Genomic DNA, 26,959 nt, shown 5'->3' on the forward strand with positions numbered 1-26,959 from the left:
AGACCATTTGAAAATGACGTCTCATTTCCTCTGAAGCTGTTCAAAAGCGATATTCCTTTCCCTCCGAAAATCCATTTGAAAATGGTATCCCATTTCTCTCGTTGCCAGCGGCACCGCAGCGGGTTTGTTTTATTGCATTCCAATTCTAGGATTTCATCTAAGGTCTTGCATTATATTAGGTTGCATTGTGTTTAGGGGGTCCTTTGTCGATTAAAGCTACGCAAAATGGTTCTGTCATTTTGACTTTGGTATTCGATGACTACGTCGTCTCTACCAAAGAGGGGCATCTGTAGACACCCACATTTTGCTTTACTTTAACCAACAATAACCTAATATATTGATCCATCCTCAAATTTTTTGAAAAAAACAAAATGATAAAGAGATGTACCTGGTGAGATGATTAGATCCGAAAAATTGAAAAATACCCTGATTAGTGAATTTAGTGTGTTAAATCCATGTGAGAACCCCCTCTATCATTAATTTATATGTTTTAGGTCATTAATATCTTGATCTGACTTTACGGATCATCAATCGGGACAAAATAAGCTAGGGTCACTTCATAGCCCGGACCCTGATTCCATTCCGAGACCCGATTTCCGTAAATCGTTAGATCAATGACAGATCTTGACCTGGGTCTCACCATCCAAAACCACCTAACCTCTCCTCTCATCCTAACCATCCAAACCTCACCTAACCTCACCTAACCTCTCCTCTCATCCTAACCACCCAAACCTCACCTAACCTCACCTAACCTCACCTAACCTTACCTAACCTCACCTAACCTTACCTAACCTCACCTAACCTCACCTAACCTCCTATCCCATTCTCCTATAAATACCCTCTCATCCCACCATCCAAGGGAGAAGAAGAAAAAGAATCCCTCTCTTAGAAAATTCATCCCTCTCCCTCATCTCTTCAAGGGTTCGGCCATCCTTGCCGGATCGGGTGATACGTTGGGTGATATATATCAAAAGCAGTCATTATCAAGCAAGGAATCATCTTCAAGGAATTAACATCAAAGAAAAATCAAACACAAAGTGGGTTTTCAAAGAGGTAGGCATTTATTTCAATTCTATGTAGGGTCTGTTTTCATGCATATCTTTTACTTTAAAAGAAAAACCATGTTAGGAAGCATCTAGGATCAATCTTTACTCATTCTTCTTGATGGTAGACTTTGAAGTTATACATGTTTCCCTCTTCTCTTAACCCATCTTATCTTCATTTTTATTTTTCCCTAATGGTTCACACCCTGGTTCCCCCTGGTTAGCCTCTGGTTAGACCCTGGTTGCACCCAGGTTCGTTGCTGGTTGCACCCAGGTTCGATACTGGTTCGCACCCTGGTTCCCTGCTGGTTCGCACTCTGGTTAGACCCTGGTTGCACCCAGGTTCGTTGCTGGTTGCACCCAGGTTCGATACTGGTTCACACCCAGGTTCGCTGCGGGTTGCACCCAGGTTCCCTGCTGGTTGCACCCTGGTTTCCCTGCTGGTTGCACCCTGGTTCCCCTGCTGGTTCGCACCCTGGTTCCCTGCTGGTTCGCACTCTGGTTAGACCCTGGTTGCACCCAGGTTCGCTGCTGGTTGCACCCAGGTTCCCTGCTGGTTGCACCCTGGTTCCCCTGCTGGTTCGCACCCTGGTTCCCTGCTGGTTCGCACCCTGGTGCACCCTGGTCCGCACCCTGGTTTGTACCCTGCTTCCTCCTAGTTAGACCATGGCTAGTCTCGGGTTTGCTCCTAACTTAGACCTGACTCACTTGACCCTAACCATTAACCCAATCCAACCAAGTCATATCCCAACACAATCCGAGTCGCATGTCTGAATCCATTTGGCCAAATCTCATAAGCCCGCCCACTTTGAATTCCGAAAATTCAAACCCTTGATGATTCCTATATGCTCAATTCTTTGATGCAAATTCCCAATTCCAAAATCCCATTGCTAGATCAATGTTTCTGAATCTCAAGTCCAATGCTCAAATGCAAACCCGATTCCAGATACAAATACCAATTCTGTCTTCCAAAATCCAAGCAACCTCGCCAGCGGAACTACGTGTGGCTTGATCCCCATCGCGGGGTACGTAGGCAATTTGGCACTCCCAAGTTCAGTCGCACCTTTCTCTATCTTTCCCATTCCCTCACACTATTCATCATCTCGATTCATCTTGTGTCTCTCGGAACCATTGGATTATGGTTTCCGTCGTAAGAACCCTTAGAGCCCAATTTAGGAACAATGGTGTCGTGTCGTGTTGTGTCCTAAGTTTTAGGGAGTCCTAGAGTTAGGAGTCCAGCCTCATCACGGACGCTTGCTATGTATAGCAACCGTGCCATAGGTCAAGTTACACTAGTCATCCAGTTTTTCCCTAGGACAAGCCTAGTAAACTAGGATGTAGGCTAACCTGCATTAGTCTAAGGGACAACTTGCATTTAGATAGGATCATATAGCATCTTCGATGAAATCCTAAGATAATAAAATCCTCAACTTGAATTAAATAACTTCTCTTAAAACTGTTGAAACAGTCAATCCCGTCTAGATCGGTGTCCTAGTTGAGTTAGGCATATGTAGCTTAGCTTAGGTGCACCGAACTACGTCGACTCTGATCCCAGTGAGGCTTGGGTACGTAGGCAGCTTGGATGTCTGATGGCATACCACCCGCGAGTCGGCACCACAACAAATTGTGGTGTTTTATATATTAATTTTCTTGTAAATGCTTAATTAAATCACTTAGGATTTTCCATGAAATTAGAATTCTAGGAGAACTGTCACTTAGATTGAATCCAGACAAATTAATAAATCAAGATACACATCTAGGATTCACATTGAAATTAGATTCTAGGATGCATGTCACTTAGTTCGCACATTAACATAGAGTTGAATGAGCCATTTAAAATAAATTTAAAAGAGTTAGCTTTTGGAATCGAAGACCGATTATCGGGCAGGAATGGTGCATGTGGCGGATAACTCCCCATACCTTCCATTCTCGTAACCAGGTAGCGAGTCTAGATTTCTGGTTAATTACGGGTCCTAGATCCCACATCTAGGTGGCGACTCTGTCAGTCTCTTTCGTGTGGAATTCGGATTGCCTTAGTGATCCCAAGTTCACAGGAAAGATTAATTCAAATCAACATTAAAATGCACACGCCAATCGCGTGGATACGAGAGACCAAGAGAGAGAGAGAGCGGCGGCTCGCGCCCCACACCCCTCTCGCGGGATTCGGGTACCACAATGGGATGATAGGGGCTGTGCATTTACAAATGATGTGATAGGGGCTGATTCAATGGTAGCTAATTCCAGATTGTATGTTAGCTAGTTTAGGTTTTGTGCTAATGGTTCTCAGGTTATAGGCTAGCAATTTTCAGGTTCTACTAATGGAATATCTAGCTAAACTTGATATTAAAAACAATGGATAAGGGATAGAATAAACAATGGCACTGCTTATACTTTTAATACTATGCTTTATTAATGATCTAATCATACCATACACTATATACCATGCCCATAAGAGTCACAACTTATGAAATAAATGCCAGAAATAAAATAACAAATAAAACACAACAGGATACTCATTTATCATGCTATGCACTATCCTTTGCACCTTGTTCTTCCAATAATCAGCATGCTATATGCGAATCTGTCTAGAGATCAAAGATATATTCCAAGAAAATCATAACATACAGTGCTTTTTAATAATGAACATGTGTCTACACCAAACAAAAGAAACGACATTTAAACTTGGAGATGCAACCCAAACTTATAAAACTAATATAACTTATACTCCTAAATTTCGACAAAAACAAATATTAAATAGGAACTCACCTAAGTTTTTCAAACACAAAAATCAAATTTAAAAATTCATATGCATATATTATATCATTATTTCCTATTTTTTCGAAGAGTGAGACCAAATGAATCAACTGGAAAAAAAAGAAACCAAAAGAGAAGAAATATCTCAAATCCCCAAACCAAATCATCATATATCCATGGGGAAGCCGAGAATACCGATATGTTCAAAATCTAAAATATTTAAGTGCCCTGAGATAAAAAAAAAAAATGAAGAATTAACCTCTAACACAGGGACAAAAATACTTACTTCACTTTTTATACATACAAAGTATCATCCCTAATTGAAAATCTAAACAAATTGGGCTCATTACAAATTCCTTTTAAAAGATGTAATCATTAGAAATCAGCACAATCTTCGCAATCACTCGTCATCAAACAACTATCTAATGAAGAATGAAGATTAACACGAATTACGAAGGATCTACAACTGCATCCAAACAAGATACATCTATTCATCCTCAAACAAATGCAGAAAAGAGATCAACAGATCAAAAAAAGATTATCGAGGTCCTACACAAAACCATGACTATAAAGCATTTCTATAGATTACTGAAGTTCTGGCACTGATTCTAGACTGGCCATAGCTAGATTTCATCAAATGTTTCATCAAGTGCCAAAATAACCATAGAGCATGGAAGAATTAGCATAAATTCAAAGGAAAATTCCAATCACATAATATTGAGTAAATCCATAAAAGAAAATAATTACATACCATGAAAACTGTAAAGTCCATTGTAGTTTAAATGTCATTACAAAGGCATTATCAAGATAAATCATCATAAAATCAAAATTTTCATATAATTGTAATCGCAGAAAACAGAGCTAATTAAATTCTAAAATTCTCTCCAAATAAATTACATACAATACCTCTATAACTAACTTAAAAAAAATTTATAAGAGAAACTACAGATTTATAGATTTATACACTGATATTTGCATTTGAACTTAACAGATCTGATTGAATTAGAGCAAATTAATTATAAAAAGAATAAAATACCTGTAAAAGAAGAACGAATTTTTTTCTTATCTGCTGAAAAGCAACAACACCTTATCTACAAATGCTTTGATCTTTGTTGAAGCTAAAAGCTTGGATCTGAAGTGAGATTTGTCTTCCTCCTTTATAAATCGGAGCTTCTGGATAAGCAGATCGGAGCTAGGCCGGGAAAAATGGAATTCCGATCGGAAAATGACCGGAACTTTGCCGGATCCACCGGAGAAGATGATCGAAAAACACAGAGATCTATATTTTCTTTACAGATTTGAGGTTTAAGCTTCGAAATTTGGGGAAAAACTTCAAGATCGGAGATCTAGCAAGTTGTCGAAGAAGCAATCGGAGAAGATGACCGGAGTTTTGATCGGAAAAGAATAAGAAAAGGTTTCGGATCTAAAGGACTAGGGATTTCAAGATCAAATGGAAAATCAAAACAACAAGATCATTACAAAGAATGAATTGACCGAAAGCTTACCGGAGAAATGCAAATGGCCGGAAAACCTTACCAGAAAATGATCGGGATTTAAAAAAAAAATGATCGGAAAAAAAACACAGATCTATTCTCTCTCTCTACGATTCTCGCTCTCTCTCTCTCTCTCTCTAAACGGAGATTTTTTTCTTTTTTCCTTTTTTTTTTCTTACAAATGAGCTTAAACGGATATTTATAGTTTTTTTAGAAATTTGATATTGGCACTCAATTGATAAGCGCACAAATGCGCGACCCTAAATGGCTAATGCACCCCCCACTTCCTGATAACCACACAAACTCCGCTTGTCTTTTCCGAATTTTTTCGGCGAAACTTTCTGAAATTTTGTGAGGATTTTTCTGAGGTTATAAGGCTTCTAAAAATGTATTCATGGGCACTTAGGGGCTTGATTTGGTTTGGTTTTTTTCCTAAAATACAAGGTTTTTGGGGTAAATCAAGGAAACAATGCGGGCCACCCTCTCCTTGCACTACACACACCTTCTCAATCTGTTCGCTAAGCAAACGAGCCCCGATCTCGATGAAATTTTGCAGGGGGGAAGAAAAGACCATAATCCAACCTAGGGTGAAGTTTGGGACCCTAACTCATTCATTTGATGGGGTTTAGGTCAAACTTGAAAGGTTTAGGGCACAGTCAAAATGGGGTGTCTACACCATGGCAACCAAAAGATCATGTATATACAGAGATAAGACAGAATTAGGCTCTCTATACATGACCAAAATGGAAGAACAATACCACATTTCTTTTAATACATCTTGAAATGATAAAAGTGGTATTTGAAAATCTCTTAAAAGAAGCAAAGTTGAACTTTGCATTCTTCTATCCGGAATTCTTCTACTGATGAATGTTTAGAAGAGCTTAGATCAATGCTTGACCATTTCTTCCATGTAAGGGTAGCATTTTTAAAAGTTCTTCCCGGATTGAGAGATAGGGTACTTGTTTTTACTCTTCTCCTTCGTCAAAAGGTCATCTTTGAGAAGAAGAGCATGAGGTGCTGTAGACACCCAAATTTGTCAAGATAGTATTAGTGATAGGTGACGCGAGGAAGAACCTTATGACGAGTTCCAGAGCACCAGTTATGTTTGTCTCGATCTCTCTTTAGGGTACCAAACGATTTTCTAAAGCCGTTTTCAACCACCGAAAGCCTGTTTTAACATAGCACCCGCTTTTTTCGGCGAACCCAAAGCCTGTTTACATGGCATCCGTCGGTAAACCCGTCTGCACACGACATTCTAAACCGGTAGGTCAATTTTGGGTCTGAAACTCTCTTTTGGCATCTAAAGGGCACCCTGCTTCTCGAAAACATCTGGTCTCCGATCCATTGGAAAGCCTTGGAGAAAAGGAATCCAACAGACCTGACCACGTGCGAATCAGAGTCAAATCTGAAGAGATGTGGACGATCGAAGACTAAAATCACTACACGACGAAAAAGTCATTCCCGAATTACCGGAAAGCCCGTTTTCAAGCAGCAAACGACTTTTTCGTCAAATCAGAAGCCTGTCTACTCAGCACCCGCCATTTACGATAGAAAATGATAACCCCTTCTGTACACGAGATTCCCAATCGGTAGGTTAACTTCGGGTCCGAAATCCTTTTTTTTGCATCCAAACGATACCCGACTTCCCGAAAGCACCCGATTTCTGGTTCATTAGAAAGCTCTGGAGACAAGGAATCCAACAAACTTCACCACGTGCGAATCGGAGTCCAATCGGGAGAGATATGGATGACCGAAAATGAAAACACTACGGGAAACCAAGAGAGGACGAAATAAGAGGGGGTGTGGTGTGACATCACCCACCTTTTTGGGGGTGATGTCACCCCCCACTAACCGAAATACCCCCTTCTCCACTATAAATAGAGGAGAGGGGGTAAGGGATTTTTCATTCCTTCTCCTCCCTCTCTCCTCTTGGTGTATACACCTTGTTTCGGTGTATTTCTCCCCTTTCAAGCCTCAAACCGCTGTAGAAAATCAGTCAGAAACCCTAGTTAGCTTGCTTTAGAAGAGAGAAAGTAGAGAAACACCAGGTAGCTCTTTTCGGACGTCGGCACTCTGCCGAATTTCTGAAGGTTCAGAGAGTATTTTCTATTTTACGCCGTTGTTCTGCCGAATTTTGCAGAATTAGTGAAATATAGGTCTAGGGAACCAAGAGGGGGTGAATTGCTTTTCTAAAAAAATTTGCCTTTTTGAAATCACATTTTAATCCTAATCTTAATTCTCTTTTCTTGCTTAGTTTTTTGTTAGCTCAAATAATATCAAAATAAAGAAATGCTCAACCAAACACAAAATTGAAAGTGTAAAAATAAGAAAAGAACACACCGATGTATAGTGGTTCGGGCAAAGCCCTACTCCACTCTTCTTGAGATAGTCCTCAAGGATTTCCACTATTGGTGACCTCCACGATGCCCGTCTCCGAGGCGATTACAATCCCAAGGGAATTAAATGATGATGTCCTTGCCACCTTTACACCGACTCTCCTACTCCGCCGAGTTCTAAGTGCTCCTCCCTAGGGTATTAAGAATAGGATGCCCTAGCCACGTTTACAATGAAGAAAGAAAAGATTGCTATGCCTCCTTTAAGGCTTGATGCACAATAAAGTCCCCTTGAATGCTATCCAAGATAAAACAGGTTTAAAGCTCTTTAAAGAATCAAATGGGTTTTTAAGGTGTAAGCTCAAAATAAATTTTCAATCTTTCCAAAAGTTGATAAATATGTGAAGAAATAATGTATTTACACTCCATATATATTTGTTAATGTTTGGGGGTAATTTGGACAAGAAATTATTTAAAACGATAAACAAATAGCTAGCCGTTTGAGCCCCAACGGCTCTATTTCTGACCGTTGGCAGTTGACTGGGTCGACTGGCCAATGGTTGCTGGCCATATATATAAAAAACATGCTTAAGCTGCTCCAGTCGATTGGTGGGACCAGTCGGTTGCCCCGAAGCTACTGGTTCATTTTTAAAACCTAGTTTGTGAGTCTCCAGTCGACTGGAGGGTCCAGTCAACTGTCCCTGGAAAAATTGGTTTTTTTAGATTCTGAATCCAGTATTGTAAAATTCCTATCTCTCTCATTTCTCATCGTATTTTGAAGTTCTTATACTCTACAGATATGAGAAAAATGAGAGCTACCTATTAAAAATATTTTCAAAAATATTTGAAAATGTTTTGAACCAATTAAGTCAGGTTTAATGTGCTGGATTCAGAATTCAAGTGCTAGTGTTGTGTCTTTCCATTTGAAAACTTTGGTTAGCACTTGGGCTTTGGTTTCTTGGGTTATGTACTTTTGTTTAATATTTAGGACCTTTGAAAGTAATTTTCTATGTAATATAAATCAGTTTCAAGATTGGTTTTGAAGGAGGTTTATGAAACACTTTGAAATGCAAAACCACTTGAAAGAGATCTCCAATACATTCTAGAAATGTAAATTACTTTGAACTCCCTGATTGCATTGGCTTCAAAGGTCTTTGGGCTCTTGCCTTGTAAGTGAACACTTGAGATAGCTTTGGTCCTTGTGACTTCTCTTCTTGAATCATATTCACATTGAATGCTTGAGATAGTCACCAACACTTGTTCAACTTCAAGCTCCTCTTGGCATATGCTAGGCTTGCTTGTGGGATCCTCAACTTGAGCTCTATGCTTGGAAATCTTCCAAGGATGATGCCTCCAATATGTGCAAGCTCACTTAGCTCCTTTGCGCATGTTGATCCTCAAGCCATGTGTTGTGTTGTATTGTGTAATGGCGATATGACATGTAAGTTTTCCTGTCTAAGGCACAATACTCCAAAGCAACACATTAGTCCATAAAGACTAATCAATTTAGGTTTGCTAGCATTAAAACAACAAGGAAAATGTGATTAGTTAAACCCATGAAAACCCTTGGGCTAACAATCTCTCCCTTTTTTATGATGGCAAACCAAATTGAATAGGAGGCCGGAGTGACTAAAATAAATGGATAAATGAGCACCAAAGGATGTAAACAATGAGGTACCACTCCCCCTAACTATATGCACAACTGTAATTTGACAATATAAATCAAGCAATGCATATAGCATATGGACTACCTAATCAATTTCAAAAGTTCTCCCCCTTTTGGCAGCAGCAAAAAGGAAATGATACCAAGTTTAAGCAAACACATGAGTGCAAGAAGAGAATGATTAACTCCCCTTAGGCTTTATCATGAAGCAAATGTGTACTCCTAGCAAGGTATGGCATGATAAGTCCTAAGAACCCTGTTTTTTTTTTTAAGGTTCCTTAAAGAATCTTACCATGAGATAGGGTATGAGTGTGAAACTATCATGATAAGCAAGAGTAATTGATAATTAAGTTAGGTATTCCACCTAAATCAATGCTTATGGTATTAAATATATATATCCAAGTAATGCACATATACCTGTTCATGATTGAGATGCTGGCACAAGGCCAAATTGTTATGTATTTTAATTAAGGTGAATATACCGTCTCCCTCTTAGAAACTAAGAAGGCTAAAGGTACCAATTGAGTGACTTTTAAAGATTAAGATTTGACATCTCCTTCATGCAGATACTACTAAACAGGGATGATACATATATAAACTATATAGATAAGCAGGTGAAAGCACTAAGTATTCATTTGGCAAGATCTTTGACTTGGTCTAGCAGCTATAAAGCTCCATTGGTCGCAAAAACACAAATACCTTGGTTGGCTCTTTGCTAGAGGCTGTCTTCCATGTAGTCGACGACTAATGTTACAAATTACATCAATTGTATGTTCCAGTTTATCTGAAACAGGGGTCTCTATCTTTAGCTAGAAGAAGAAATAAAAGTGTCAGCGACTGCGATGAGTGATGCTCTACATTTGATTTTGCGTCCTCAGGTAGCGAAAGCTGTAGCAATTTTTGAAGGAATCATTTATCCAGAGGATATGAAAATGGTTTGGAACCGTTTGAATTGGCTATTGTTCTTCCTTGCATTCTCTTTGGCCTTTTGATTATATAACACTACAATGGGATTTATGCACATAACAGTAGCTTAGCTTGGTATGGATTACAAGACACATGAGGAGATCTATATAAGTAGCAGTGGGTCCATGCCAAGTGATGATTGTTTCCCTTAACAAAACAATGATCATTCAAGTAAGTGTCCTCTTTACATCATTGTATATGTCTGCATGCATGTATTTACGTTATTGTTTATGTATTTATATTCGCGCACACACACCTTTTAGAGCCATCAAAGGTTTGGCACAAGATATAATAGAGAAGCAACATGTTCAAGCAAACCTATGCTTAGTTCCATTTTCCTTCATATTGCATGTTGCTATGTACACCCAGAATAGACGAGAGTCATATCTAACACACAACTAAAGGAGATGACTCTATAAGAAAGGAAAGGTCACCACCCTATGTGCTTTTATCAAAATCAAACCAAATGCATGTATATAGTGTCACGCCCCAAACCCCACCCTGGGTGTAGGACATAACAGCGCCATACATGTACAAAGCTACAAAGCAAATAACAGAAATAACCCGGCATTCACAATTAAAATGTATATCAAATTTAATCTAAGCGGACCCATCAGAGTCAAGTCAAATCTCATCTCTCCCCAAGAGTGAAACAAATAAATAATAATGTATTTACATTTTATTCAAAGTACTCACTTCCTAATGAACTGAAAACAAATAAACTAAATTAGTCTTCTGAGCTAAAATCCAAATCCCAGCTAAACGTCCTGTTCCTCATTAACCTCACGAGGGCCAAGACCTGAAAAATGTTAAATAACCACAGTCAGCTAAAAAGCGCAGTACATAATAAGGTACTACTCTAAGCACAATTTAACATGACAGGATTCAATGTGGTCAGATAGTCAAAGTAAAAGCTAAGTTCAAAGATCTTAGCTGATTCATTAGGCACAAACAGTTTTAAGTGCATATCAAATATGGTTCTGAATTAAAGGTGCAATAAAGCAAATTTAAAGTCTAAGTTCGGATCAAAGTCGGAGATTTCAGAATTCATGTACAGAGGGTTCAGAGTTCAAAAACACTTCAGAGTCATCGACATGGTTCAGAAGACATGTTATTGCTTATACACCGACAGTCCACGGTGTTCGGAATTGACTCCTGAAGTTCAGATACACGTTGACAGGGCTAACGTTTTATCCCACTGACGGGTCAGAAGTTCTAGTGTACTACCCCCATGGTGGGTCCAGAGTTGCCAAATGTTTTACCCCCATATGGTAAGGTCCAGAAATCATCGAAGCCTCCACAGAAGTGTTCAAAAGTGTCCAAGGTTCATATTCAAATAGTTCTAAGTATTCAGAATTCAAATTGATAAGTTCAATGGTTCAGAGTTCAGAATAGATATTCATAACAATTATTTCTAAGGTCAGAATAATAGTGGTAAAACACTAGGCCAAACAGAAACGGACATACTAGACCAAGGCTAGTTCAGAAGTTCAAAGGTATCAATACAGATTTCTAAAGTCAATACTGATTCAAAAGGGATATAGGGTTTATAATACCCAAAGTAGTACGTTATTACATACCTCAAAGATGCTCGATTTCTTAATTCGAATTACGATTCAATATCCTGATCTGAACAGAACATAAGTAACAAATAAGGGCCCAAAAAGATAACCCATTCTATGGCTATTTCTTGTAATTTGGTGATATCATTATTGAAAAGTTTCCAAAACTTATTGAAATTATTTTTAACAGAAAAATGACGTTTTCAGCATATCCATAGAGTATAAGAGAGTAAAAAATGGACAAGAAACGAATAAGTTATGAATTTCCGAAGTTTTGAAAAAATTGTCGGGCCGGTTGTCCGAGAATTACGGACGTCCGGGAATACGGACGTCCAAGGATCCATCTGTTGCCAAATTTTGTACTCACGGACGTCAAAATTTTCTGGACGTCTGCCCCACGCGCGGACCCAGATTTCTCCATAACGCGATTTTTCACCGTTTTTGCACTAAACGGCCATAACTCTTTCGTTTGGAGTTCAATTCGAGCGAGGTCGGATCCGATGGATTCTTATCGGCAAGAGGAATCCATTAAATCTGATTTCACGCTCCGAATTCATATGAATAATTTAAGAAAAATCGCCAAAGATTCTACGTCGAATCTCCAAAATTCTAATTTCTGAATTCAGATTCTTATATATCGATTTTGAGTTCGTTGGAATTTGTAAATCAATATTAGATCCAAGAAAACTCAAGATCGATCTAAAGATTCTTATTTTTAATCCATATTAATCAAAGTTCTTATTTCTTTCTCTTCTCAAACCCTCGTTTTAGGATTTCTAACTATCCAAATCTTTCATAGTTCATTGATCTTCCCTGGACTCGTGGCTTCGACTCCGAAATCGCGATCTCCTCGGTCTTCTCCTCTTTCTCTGATTTCTCTTTCTAGGGCATTACAACCGTTTAGAGCCACAAAGCATTCTATTTATAGGCTTTATTAGGAAGCCCTATTCTGGGTCAATTTCAAACGGACAAAAACGTCCCTTTTTTAAAGATGGGGACGAAAATTTAAGTGGGGGGTATTTTGGGTATTTACATATAGATAGGGCATGTTGGCCCTCTCAAGGCTAAATATTGTGTGCCACTACAGTCGAAATTTAAAAGTTGAATAGCTTGGTCCTGTGAAGTCATTTTTTTAAAATGGTTGTCATGGCATTTTTTTCATTTTGCTTATTTTCAATTTCATCTATTTTTAAATCAGTTCTAGGATGTAGTTTCAGTGTTTGCTACTTGGTTCGCTGCTCCTGGTTTTTTTCTCCTTCGTTATTTTTTAATATTTGTGCTTGGCCTATTATTCCTTTCTATTTAAGTGCTTCCATTGGGTTTTAGTACTTCTCCTACTTCAAGTGACATCGAAGGATACATTTTTTTTAAAGGAATTATAGAGGATGATTGCAGGTTCAAGATGTATCATTTCTCTTGGTTATCTTGATAGATTATTATTATAGATGAAACTCTCCTATTAGCTGCCCGTCAATCTCAAATCTGCTTGATTCCAGTATATATGTTCAAGATGTCCTCTTTACATTTTGTTGGATTTAATGATTGCAGGTTTAGGTTATATCCTTTCTCTTTGGAATCTTGAAAATTTGTTATATTTAACTTATTTTTACACTAGTTTATATAAAAGCAGTACCTTCATCCAAACCATTGATCTAATCTAACGGTAGCTATTAAACCCTAAACAACTACTATACTTACCATCTATATGCCAACTAGGAATACTCAACTATAGGAAATAACATCCGTGAGAAATCTTTGCCATGGGAAATAGAAGCAGTGAGAAGATTTTGCTTCCGACCCAAGTTATCCTTCCCATATGTATAGGAAACCAATGACCAAAATAGTGACGTGTTGGAGTTTCGGAAAATTTCCAAATCGTTCTGCCTTGTATGGCCACGCCATGTATGTGTGTGTGTGTGGGTGCATGCGTGGGTGTGTGGGTAGGTAGGATGATCCTATGGAGCTGATTTGTTGAGCACACCCTATCTATGTTTGGGCGCATCAAATGAATGCTTTGGATCACCTAAACAATGTAGCCCCTACTGTATTTGAAGTCCATGGGATTGCGTCCATCGTAGAAGGCATTTCGCGGATGGTCTGTTGCATCTTACAACAGCCACACATGCTTACTTTTCAGCAGATTTTGTCTTCATTGACGAGGTGGCTGCTGCTAGATGCAACAGACCATCTGCGAAATGCCTTCTGCGATGGACGCTAGCAAATCCCTATACATGTATGTATGTATGTATTGGTAGGTAAGCTGGGATCGAACCTGAGACCTCTATGTGGAGATGCCAAGCCTCAACCAATGAGCTACAGGAACAATCCCTAGAAAAATATCATATATGAAATTGAAATGTTGAGGGGGCATTACATAACCCAAATAGGAACACTAGGCACTCATAATGCCTCTATTGTCTGGCTAATAAACATGAATCTGATGGTATTTGGATCTTTCAACAGATATCTAGAACCTTGCAATTCATCAATTAACTCATCAATAGCATGTACATGGAACTTATATCTGACCGTAATGCAGTTCAATGCGTGGTAATCGACACTCAGGTGCCAGGAACCGTACTTGCATATCAACAATACTGGGGTGAGTAAGGGCTTCTAGTGGGCCTTACAATTCCAGTGTCCATCATCTCACGAATCAATCTCTCGATCGCATTCTTCTGAACATGGAGTATCTGTACGGGTGCACGTTGGTTGGCACAACACCTTGTTGAATGGGAATATAATGGTCCCGTGATCGATGCAGTCGGAGTAGATTTGGTTCCATGAAAATCGTACTAAATTCACCAAGAATATTACTCATATCATGTGGAATTTCTTCTATTGGTTTCACGTGGGCAACTAGTGTTATCTGAGCCAAAAGACTCCATAGGTTGTGCTTAAGGACCTGCATACCCACTAGATGCATCGCACAATTATGAATGGCATCAAGGGTGAGCCCTTGGTCAACAATGGTGAAAGCTAGCGTCAAGGCACGTAGGTCGATCCCATGTAAGGAACCTAACGTGTTCAAACATTTCACACCCAAAACAAGATCTGTGCCTTGGAGTGGGATGACAAACAAAACGTTAGAGAACGAATAATCGACAACCTTGACTTTAGTATTGGTACAACAACCTCTCAACCCATACGACTATCATCTGCCACCAAGACATTAAAGAAACTCACTGTTCATATCTTGAGACCCAGTTTGCATCCCGCTTCTTTAGCCACAAAATTGTGGGTACTACCTGCATCAAGCAGAGCATTCACAAATTACTTTTTTTTATTTTATAAAAGCATGCAGTCCTCATCATCTCCATCCAATTTAAAGATTTGGAGACTCTTACAACAATGACAGGGCTTAAATTGCTCAGCACAATTATAGAAGAGTCCTTTGTCTCTGTTGTCCTTCACATCATCATAATAGAGTCGTCATATCATATGCATAGACGAACCGGCCAAATGTTTTGGTCCTGCACTAGTGTTCCCAGAGGTGCCGTTTGGTGTTGGTGGTGTAGGATGAGTTCCACTAGGATTGTTAGCACATCTTTGACGTGCAGGCTTTTCCTCATGGTGCCGTGTGAGTCGAGTAGCTTCCATGAGAGATGCGGGCTTGAACATCACCACCTCCATCCCAATATTCTCTCGCATACCCATGATGAATCTTTCCAGTTGTGTTCGTGTAAGAAAAAGGATTGGCCCACCTTCTTGGCCACTCACTTCCCTGATCCGATTATTTAAAAGAAGAGAAAATATAAGATGGTTGTTATGGAGTGGATCCATGGATTGGCCTACCTCTAATTAGCATTTTATTAACTATGATTAATGTCTGATTAACCTAAGCAAGATAATATTGGGCCCATGGGATGTCAGCTAGGGGACTTAGGGTTGGGTTATTAGTGGGCCTAAGCCCAAAGGGCCCTATGCCCCGATCAAATATGGGCCAAGACTCATGGATCCCTACAATTAACTAATCCCTAGTTTCATTAAACTAAGTAACAAACAAACTAATCAGGAGAAGGGAAGCGATTACCCTACCAGACGATAGGGGGGGGTGCAGCCAGTAGCGGAGCCAGGATTTATACATAAGGGGGGCAAAATAAGATAATATATTTAATCCAAAAAAAATTACGTTGTTAATGAAAAACTCACTACAGTTGTCCTCGACGAGTCGATCATGTTCTGAAAGCAATGCATGATTGTTTCATTATCAATGCTAGAAAATATATCATTTCAATGTAAGTAATCAAACCAGCAGTCATCCATTGATCGTTCGTAAATTCTAGGGTTTTATCATAAACATCTAGAGCAAATCTCATCAATCAAATGCTTTAGTCTTCAGAAATACAAAAAATAAAAGGAAAAAGGAAAAACATATGCCCTTACCTCCTCCTCCTCCTCCTCCTCCTCCTCCTTATTCTTCTTCTTTACTTCTTAGATGAGAGTGGGAGGGGCGAAATTGAATCGAACGGCTTGAGAGTTACCGAGTTGGGACGGTGGGACCATGGGAGTGGGAGTGGGAGGGGCGAGTAGTTTCCAGAGAAAGGAAAAAAAAACTCTGTTTTTTTAGTGTGAATTTCAAGTTAGGGTTTATTTTAGGGCAGTGATATTTTCCCAATTTCCTCCTTTGATGGATAAAATCACCCCCCTGGAGTCCTTGACGTTTTCCTTTAAGTTTCAACGTAAAGGAAATGGTCAAAAGTGGAGAATTTATCCTGTGCAGTGAACCAATCTCATGATCCACGAAAAGTATCATTGTCCTACTTTATTTTTATATTTTGCTACTTTTCAATTACTGTTTTCTGGAAAAGCTACTTTTCAACATTAGTTTTCTAGAAAAGCATAGAAAAACTTTTCCAAAACTTTTAAAATATGTACTTTATTTAGTTTTTTTTTTCAACTCATGGGGGGCTGCCCCCCTTATTACATACGTGGCTCCGCCCCTGGGTGCAGCAGCGTCCCTTCAGGTGGTCCAAGCTCTCCTCACTGCCGAACACCAGGAATGGTGTCAGCCCAAACTCATGGTGGACCTAACAAGGGAGATGATATCTCAAGCTTGGTGGGGCCACAAAGAGTGTGTCCAAAAGAAAGACTTTTCTTATTGGTGATCAGAACTTCTTATGAATCCTTTTGGGATCGACCAAATGTCATTAGGAATTAGCGTAGGTAAAGATTCTCCTCCCTTCTCAGAAGCAGTAAACACTTCTCTTAGCTTCCAGAAGGAGGTACGTTTTTGGTTTGGTCGATGTGGGACTATTCGGTTTTCAATTTTTGCTAAAAAGGTATCATCAGACTTGTAGGAGTGGCCAAATGCATGGCTGAGCATCGGCGAAGCCTGGTATGGTCCATTTTCTGGGTATTTTTGAAATGAGCTCAGGGCTCAGGTTTGTGTTGCACTCAAGGCTCAAGTTTGTGCCAAGCTTGGAGCTCGGGTTTGTTCTAGGAACAGGGCCTTGGTGAGTGGTGGGCTCAGAGGCCAGGTATTTTGCAAAAGTGTTTGCCTTTGAAAATAGGTATAGTTATTGCATCGACTGGGTCCTTACGCTATTTATTCTGAAATTTCGGTCTGATACTTAGTAATCGCTTTGTAGGCGTATAAAAGGCATTACTTCTATAGACAAGGGGATTCATCATGGTTTGGTGTGGGAGGTGACTTGATTTGGTCGTTTGTTTATTTGACCGACAGTGGCTCATGGCATGTCAATCGGGGGATTTGGCTGATGGCATGGTTGCATGGTTGCTTCAATTAGACTGAACAATATAACATGGTGGCCATGTTATATTGTTTTCTAAAAATTCCCACAGGATTCAAAATTGTATACAAAAAAGTGCGAATGATATCCCCACAAACATTTTTCAAGTCCAATCACCAATTAAAACATAAGAATATCTCGTAAATTATTTGATGTGGTTTGCATGGTTCACAAGGAGTTCAACTTCTTTTGCTGAACTGCTAAGAGAACTGCAAATTGTTTTTTACAAGTTGTTTTTAAAGCCTATGCCTTCCAAAGACGGCTGTTGTAGTCCAAGTCTTAGCTTTATGCGGGTCACTCCATCACACTGTAATAGGCATGAAATCATAATATATAGTTACTTGCATTATGTTTTAAACCTGAGAAAGCTCAGTTGTCGAAATGTCTCAACCAGCACAACAATATTAACCAACTATTTCATTTTTGTTAATAGATAATTTTCCATAAACATACATGCCCATATCAACGAAACAATAGAATTTAAAATTCTAGAAAATTGAAGGATGTAAATCAAAACATAGAATAAGTTTTTTGAGAAAAATTCCGAGAAGAAGTTTTTAAGAAAAAGAAATATTTTCCAAGAAATACATCTCTGAGCATCCAAGCATCCCCAAGTGAATAATATAAATTTGTATTAGATAAAGTTACATAAATATAGGGATATCCAAAAATTATAAGAAAAAAATGAACAATTGGATTTGTTGAAGTTAAAGCGAGCAATGAAATGTTGAAAGGTAATGCTTAATTTTTAATTTTTTTATTCTTCGTAAAATTGTGATTGCTTAATGAATAGTAATGGATCGTATCAAAGGCGTCACAAGTACTGTTGAACCTAATGTAAATTCTTTGCCTAAGCCAAGCACATGCTATTTTGTTAGTTTAGTTTTAATGTTGTTTATTGTTTGGTTTCAATGCTTGCATTCGCTTTTCTACATGGGTCTTATGGGGTGATTGGAGCAGTTGGGTGTCTTGTGATAATGGTTATTAAGCAGAATTTTGATGAGATCCTAATAGGAGTAGGGAGTTTTGTTCTTCTAGATTCATGGTAGTCAATTGGGTGTGAACTCCTAATGCCAGATCTATTGGCGCTTGAGAACCATGTGGGTGAATGTTGGTTTGTCACACATGTCATCTACAGCATGGCGGGTTTTATGATGGTTTAGTTGTAACATAGCATTTTTTATGCGATGAGTGGCATTTTCCACACGATATTTCTGACTGATTTCAATTGGTTTTTTTTAATTTCAAAAAAAAAAAAAGTTGTAAACCTGAACTATATTGTTGAACTTCTGTGCATTCGCCCAGAAAGAAGGCGCAATGGCATTCCGTGCTGAAAATAGATCTCTACGTTATGATGCATGTGCCATTGGGTGCAGAAGGGGAGGGTGGGAGCCAAAAAAATTTAAGTTCAAAACTTTAGACCAATGTGTAATTACAGAGTTCTAACACAAATGAACATTAGTTAACATGTTTATGACATTCTTGGAGTTATAAATTGGAGTTTGGAAGATCTGATAATCTGAATTGTATAAAGATGTTTCTGATCTACAGAGATTTCTAGTGTAAATGAGATAGGAATAAATGAAACAGAAAATACCTTTATATAGAGCCTGATTTTGCAAACACAAGATGAGACAATTACTTGGTAAAACCTAATCCAAGATTTTATTTCTTAAAGATTGGTAACACAAAATAGACAAACATTCTGTATCAAATCATGGCATATGAAATCTGCATATTAGAGAAGAATTCAAGCATGGTAGTAATTGTGTCTAAATTTAATTTATTTTAACGGTATTTGAATATGAAAGATTCAAAGTATCTCTATTGCATTCTAATTTGCCAAAGTATTAATATCAGAAGAAAAAAGGATTGAAGTGGAAAATAACCCACTAAAGTAGAACATATATCAAGGTAGCTCTATTGTATTCTAGCTGGGCTATTCATTTAAAACATATCTAATTTGTCTTTGAATATCTTTATAGTTGAAGCAAATCCATTCACTGATAGGATGTCAACATTGTTGTGAAAGAATTCTGGGTATATATATATATATATATATATATATATATATATATATATATATATATATATATATATATAGACACCCCATTTTGACCGGACCCTTTTTCCCAAAATCGAATAAATTTCTGAAATCGAATAAAGTTCCAAAGTTGAGTTGAAGTCCCAAAGTCAAATAAATCCCGAAGAGTTCAACCCAAATGCAAAAGAACCCGAAAGTGCCTATTGCAGACCATTGTTGAAGCCTTTGTAGAGCCCGAATGATCTTGAACCCAATCGATATCCACCGTTCAATTACCCTTGATTCTCTCCTTCATTTCCTCGATGTTTACAAAATTTACAAAGAACGCTTGAGTTTTGATATTGGCACTCTTCTATTGGAACCCCCAAGTTTCGATGATGCTGGTGCGATTATACGTTGATATTTTCACTAACTTACCTTTGTCTTTTAGTGTTTAAATAGAGATCAAATGCTTATTGCATTTTCAAGTTAAAATCAGACAAAAGACAAGCCGAGTGTGTGTCATAATCAAAACATGGACGCGCCGACATCATCACTCGTTTACAAAGCATGAAGAAAAAGACAAAGTGATGGTGCCAATATCAAAACACAATGGTGCCAATATCAATTCCATATATCAAAAAGTAATGATATATTGGCCCTCCTCCTTACCCAGATCACCCTTGGTGGATGAAAAGACAAGACAAAGTACACTAGAGGTGGCTGTCCAAGGAAAGGAAAATGAGTGAATATATATTCTTATATTTTAGGGGTCTCTCTCTTGTCCAAGACCACCCCTAGTGGATGAAAAGACAAGACATAGTATACTAGAGGTGGCTGTCCAAGGAAAGGAAAAGAAATGAATATATTTCATTATATTTTAGGGGTCTCTTTCTTGTCCAAGACCACCCCTAGTGGATGAAAAGACAAGACATAGTATACTAGAGGTGGCTGTCCAAGGAAAGGAAAAGTAGTGGATATATATCATTATATTTTAGGGGTCTCTTTCTTGTCCAAGACCACCCTCTTGTTTTGAAAAGCATGAGTAAAAATGCACTAGATGGAGCTGTCCTGGAAGGAGAGGGGGCCAAATATGGCATTTCCTTCCATATAGAAAACCTCGATTAGGGTCTTGCGTGGGTCTTGGCGGGGGGGGGGGGGGGGGGGACACTAGCCGATCAGGGGTGGGGGAGAGGAAGGGATCTCGGCCGTCATCATCTCCGGCCATTCCCCGGCTTCAATCGCCACCAACAGCAGCCCTCTCCCATTTAAACCCCCTTTCTCCATCTCTTCCACCATTAATTCCAGTCGCTTCGCCGGAATCCAACCACCCAAACCCATCTTAGCCTCCATCTTCACCTATACTCCATTACCTCCATTCCATTTGCTCTTCTTCTACTTTTACGCTCATCCCATTACACCAAACCCATGTCAAATACCCCCAAACCCACTCCATCACAGACATCAAAACCCCAATTCCACCATTGCTAAACCCCATCTCACCATCATCTCCATCAACATATCCTATCCAACCACCACCATTTCTTCGCTTGATCTCCACCTCCATTAGCAGCCATCATCTCAAAACCCTATTGAATTTGGCCCAAATCACAAGATCCGATCATCCCCTTCCCCCTCTTCAACAAACCCTCTGTCATTTCTTAAGGTCTGAGAAGAGCATGATTTGAAGGAAGGTCAGAGAAGAAAAGGTTTACAGGGAGAAGTAAGAAGAAGAAGAAGAAGAGGGAGTTCATCTCAGGACAAGATGCCGATCATTTCTTTGCGAATTCGGTCATCGCTTCGTGCCTCCCCAAATCGGATCAACTTTCTGCTGTCTTGGATCCGCCTCCGATTCACGTAATTCTGGCTGCGAGGCATCGAAGGGCGTTCATTCCGGTAATTTTCACTCCCTTTTGATTTTTAATTCATAGGAAGAATCGGAAAGTGCATGATGAAAATGAGAGGATCGGAGCTATTGGGCTTGACTATTTGATTTTGTTTGAACTGATCCCTTTAGTAGTTAGAGTGTTTTGTGGTGCCTTGATGAGGAGAGCAGACTAGTCATTTCTATTCCTCACGTTAGAATTCATTAGCTGAGATGATTAGCTAGATGACAGGAGAGGGTTGATGAATTTACTCCCTTATCTTATTTGGGCCAATTCCTTGCCGATCCCTTTTAATGTATCTATGCCTACTGTTCGCGATATAAATAGGTGGTCCAAGTGACGAAATGGGGCAAATACATTATTCCTTTATCTTGCATGTTCAATTCATTGGGCATGATTCCTTTAGCTTCCATATTCTTATATTGACATTATAAAGTCAGGTGACTGCTCCAAGTTGGTTTTCTGCATTTGTTTCAATCAGTTCCTTTATCATATGTGTGTTTGCAATGACCTTTGATAGTTTTCCCTGGTAGTGAAGGACAAAGCTAGTTTGGAGCATCTATCACCACAGAATCAAATTATACTAGCATTCCCTTTTATGCCTTGATAGCAACATGATGAAATCTGAGAATCACCCTGCAGTTCGCCTTCCTTTTGTTTCAGTTAGTGAATGTTTCAATGATGAAAATGATGAGCTCGAACATCAGGTTCCTGATGGGATCATGTTGTGGAGTTTAAGAAGAATTGAATTATTAAGACAAGGCATACTTCAGTTCACATGGTAATGATGTTGGCATTTTCGTACTTTGATAATTGTATTTCTCCAACTTACTCCTTTATATTCTTGTGTCTTATTGATTCATACATAAATTTATCCTAGCTGTCGACTTCATTGATTTTTGCACCCAGTGATTGATCCCCCACTTCTAGCTAGTCTTACATTTAGTGGGAAATGATATCCGTTCATCCATATCTTGATAAATGAACAACCCCTTACCCTTCTTGTCCTAGGACTTTCTAGAGGGTTTAGGGATTCCATCTTCCTCGGGGTCATTTCTTGCTTATAGAGTCTAGGGGTTCTCCCTTCTTCGGGTTCCAGTTTCCACGTGTTCCTCGGGATTCTCTTTCCATTTCGGGATCTCATCGATTTTGAGAACACTTGTTCGGGCTTAGGCGACGATGGACGGCAACCTCTTGAGTCAAATACCCTTATTCAATCAAAAGGGATAAAAAAAAACCCATAAAAATCAAATAACAACAAAAAACTTAAAAAACACCAAAAACGTTTTTTGAAAATGTTGTTTTCGAACTACGTTGGCTTGATCCTCTTCCTTGAGGTACGTAGGCAGCTTGGGATCCTCATCCCAAGTCCAATCAAACATTTTCAATAATATTTTCCAAACCTTTTAAATAAATTTTTTTTTCAAACCTTTCAAAACAAAAAACTAAAAAAATACAAAAACTAAAAATGGGCAAGGATGGTGATTGCCAGGTCACTTGGAGCTCTCTTTTCATTCCATTTACAATTTTGATCGTGGTTTTCCAGTTTTCATCGGTTTTTCGACGTTTTATCGGGTTTTGGGATGGACGATGACGTAGCGTGACCCCTTCACAGGGATTGTCCTTGCGAGCCCATGGGCGATGACGTAGTGTGGCCTCTTCACAGGATTGTCCTCGCTGAGCCCAACGATAGGCTATGGCGACCGCGAGACTGAGATTTGTTCGATCTTTAGCGGATCAGGATCGTTGGGCTTGATTCTTTTAGAATCGCTCCTGAACCTATCGTATGTCACATTTTCTTTTTCCTGGCATTTTTTCTCCTCACATAGCGTCGGTTTCCAGATTTCTTCATTCCCTTGCATCTTTTAGCTTATCGCGTGTTTGTCTTTGGTTTCTTATGTGTTTATTTTCAGCTTGCTTACTTTTCTAGCATGTGATTAATTACTATTTTTTTAGCATTATCTCTTTCATAGGCTCGCATGCTAGCATATTTATTCTACTGCTTTGGCTATTTACTGCTTTGTATTATCTTCTGCGTAATTTGTTGCATGTTAGTGTGTTTTCTTCTTTATCTTGAGTGTTTACTATTTAGATATATCTCTTGAGCAGTTTCACATACTCATTGACATGCTTAGCTGTAGCATTTATTCATTCATCTTATCTCGATTATCTGCTTAGATGTAGCCTTTTACTGCTTTTTCTGCTTATCTCATCATATCTGTCATTATCTGCTTAGTTGTAGCTGTGTATGGGTTGTTTACTATTTTCTTAGACGTGTTGAGTTAGGATTAGATGTGATGAGTTAGGATTTGTTTGCTTTCTTTGCCCATCCGTGGGTCATGCATGCTTAGGTAGACGTTTTCTCAGGGATGCGTGTTCCCCTTTCACATGATTTTAGGCCAAAATTCTTCAAAAATAATAAAAATGGCATAAGAGACCGAGTGCGCTCGGGCGAGTGGGGTGCCTAACAACTTCCCTACTTGTAATTAGGCACGGACCCAATTATCTCTGGATTTATCCATTGCACAGAGCATATTATTGGTTTCATGGCCGTATTCCGTGGATGGCGACTTTTTACTATTTTTAGGTACGTCTTTATTCCAGTCTCTGTCTCCGAATCAAGAGTTATCTCATATATCGTCACTCATGTTGTGAGGGCACCACTTCGAGAGTTCCTTGGTAGAGCTCTCCTTCACATGTGGAGATCCAAGGGATGTAGGGGATCCGTCCCTCGGCATTCTCGGATCAGGGTCCACAATATCCTTCTAAGCTGAAATGCATCACATATCTTATCCTCCTCAACTGGCTCATGGCTTCACCAAAAACAAACTTCCCAGTTTTTTCTTCAAAGATTTCATAACAAAACACTCGGAAAAAGTACAAAGAAATGTGTGAGTAATTCAATCTTGTTCAGAACTTTTCTTACTCCCACTGAGGGACTCCACCGATGGCAATGTCTATATCAATTTGCTATAGATCGAACAGGGCGTATGACCAAACCAGCATATGCGAGCTACGTGGATCTGTATGCTATGTGCTAGTTGGGGGATTTTCTAGCAGATTGAAGCCCGAAAGGGCAACTGTTAGATGGCCATAAATATGTTATGTAATATAATGTATGTATATATAATATTACATGAAAAAGAAAATGATACAAGGTCTCCTCTGTTCTCCTCAAAATGTTGGCAGCGTCATCTAAACCAATGCACCATCTCCTTACTTAAAAACTCTTTCTCATTATCATGTCCTTGATGGCTCGATCCAGGAATATGGCATTCGACGCTTTGTAAATAGATACTCCTTGTGTGATTTTCACCTTGAGAGATTGGAATGGGGGTTTTAAATCTCCCTCGCATCATCGTGCACTCCCTTGAGTTGTCTCCCCTTAACCTTGGCCGCATTTCACATTTTGCCATCGTGTTTTGCATTTTTTCATTCAGAGTCAATAAAAACTCCTTCGACTCTCCTGAGTTATGACCGCGTCAACCAAGTACTCAGTCACGTTAGCCGCATTCTTGGCCGGGTCCGCGCCGAGTCGACAAGGATTTTTCTTGGCCGAAGTTTGTCTCGCATCGATACTTTTAAACACCGGGTTAGATTAGGGCTTTCAGCTTTTAGTGTGGCAAAAACGTGAGAAGAGTCGAGGGTTTTTTTTTTTTTCAACTGATGTTGGAAGTGGTAAGGGACGTTTGAGGTGTTAGTGTTTGGGGCAGAGGTGGTTTGGAAACAATCATTATATCATATTATAGAGAAATGAGGACACTCATGGAGTGGTCATCCTAGTCATGGCATCCTCCTAGGGATCCTTCTAGTTCTCTTATATCATAGATAGATTAAAAGATCCAATGGATTTTGGAACCACCAAAATGGAATGTTTCCTACACTTTAGGATTTCTCCTAGCCTTTTAAATTTTTGAAGGGGAAAGACTTATTGCACCGTAAACTATGAAACGCTAATAAGCTAGAAGCTAATTACCCTAAAGTCTCAACTCTAACCACTTTCACTTTCTTCGGAAAAGGAAAAACTGAAATCTTGGTTACTCTAGTTTCATTGGAAAGTAAATTCTCTCTCTCTCTCAACCCACATGTATGACTTCTACAACTATGGGATCAGTCCATTTGTAGAAGATGATAGCAAAGGAGAGTTTCTTAAATACAATTAGTTATAAAGAAAAACTTTTTCTGATGTTGTGCTTCACATGAGGCATTTTTACCCAATTTGGATTCCCTCAGTTTTAATCAAAATGGTCAGTCTCATTGTGGATAGAGGAAGAAGGTAATATCAAAAAAACAGTATGTATGTTTATCCAAACATGAAAAACAGACCCTATTGTGAAAGGGTTCACTGGAGAAAAGAAAAAAAAAAGCTTTAGCCCCTTCTATATTTCACACTTCCTTTTTTCCTTTGGCCATGTTTGTTGGTTTTTTATGCAAGTCCTTATTTGTTTTGGATTTTTTTACGCAGTTACTTCAAAGATCGCAACACTAGACATGTAAGTCTTTCACCCTCCTTCAATCCCTCCCAACCTTTCTATTGAAGAGCAAAATGCTCTCACGTTATTGTATGGGCAATGAATATCTTTTTAGCTTCTAATCCTCTAATTCCAAATGTGAAAGACTGATGATTTTCATGTTTGTTCATGTTTTGGGCTGATGATGTTTGTTTTAATAGTGTTGTTGGTTCTCTCGAGGGCCCACCATTTTATACCCATGCATATTCGGTAGGGCACACCATTTTAGACCAACGCATATTGTGTGGGGCCCACCATTTGAGACCCATGCATAGCATGGGCCTGGAATACTTGTGTGTGTGTATACTAGTAAAACACCCCGTGCGATGCACGGGCCGACAAAGACCTGTACGGACCACGTCATAGGTTGATCCAAACCGTCCATGTGATGGAACACAACATAAATAGGTTGTGCCCCAAAAATCATTTCCATAGGCTGATCCTAGCCCTCCAATCTATAGAGGTTTCCATAATATGTTGTTCCTCTTAAATCGGATGGTTAAGATCACCCTATAGAGCTTTATAGGTTGATCCAAACCGTCCATGTGATGGAACACAACATCAATCGGTTGTGCCCGTAAAATCATTTTCATAGGTTGATCCTAGCCCTCCAATCGATATAGGCTGATCCTAGCCCTCCAATCGATAGAGGTTTCCATAATTGTTGTTCCTCTTCAGGTGCCCGAAATCCGTTAATATTAGTGTCCTGCATGATTAATATAGAGTAGTTCTTTCGTCATTGTCATATGCCTACCTCTTCTTTGTAGTTTTTTTCCGTAATTGTCATAAACAAGTACCCTGTGTCGGTACTTTTCGTATGTAGATTACGATTTTACCCTCACATAGATATATGTACAGATATGTGTGGAGGGCAAAAAAGGGTAAAAATCGTCCACATGATATGTTAAATGGACAATAATTCTCCCTTTTCCCCAAAATCCTTGCAATAGGAGCAGGCTTTGGGCTTCCATT

At 39.1% G+C, this 26,959-nt stretch overlaps 2 long non-coding RNA genes across 3 annotated transcripts; both read left to right on the plus strand.

The window, feature by feature from the left end:
- Positions 1–513: 513 nt before the first annotated feature.
- Positions 514–15,222, plus strand: LOC143880198 (uncharacterized). Of its 2 annotated transcripts, none has more exons than XR_013251580.1 (3): positions 514–1,053; positions 9,853–10,423; positions 14,354–15,222. It is a non-coding gene; the product is annotated as an uncharacterized LOC143880198 (long non-coding RNA). The 2 variants fall into 2 exon arrangements; XR_013251581.1 differs by lacking the exon at positions 514–1,053 and adding an exon at positions 9,252–9,516.
- Positions 15,223–20,755: 5,533 nt separating this feature from the next.
- Positions 20,756–26,127, plus strand: LOC143880199 (uncharacterized). Its single transcript, XR_013251582.1, has 2 exons — positions 20,756–21,486; positions 25,942–26,127. It is a non-coding gene; the product is annotated as an uncharacterized LOC143880199 (long non-coding RNA).
- The last annotated feature ends 832 nt before the right edge of the window (positions 26,128–26,959 follow it).

This window comes from Tasmannia lanceolata, unplaced genomic scaffold (assembly GCF_043159265.1).
Source record: "Tasmannia lanceolata isolate RefF3 unplaced genomic scaffold, GAP_Taslan_0.1 ptg000006l, whole genome shotgun sequence".
Classification (NCBI taxonomy): domain Eukaryota; kingdom Viridiplantae; phylum Streptophyta; class Magnoliopsida; order Canellales; family Winteraceae; genus Tasmannia; species Tasmannia lanceolata.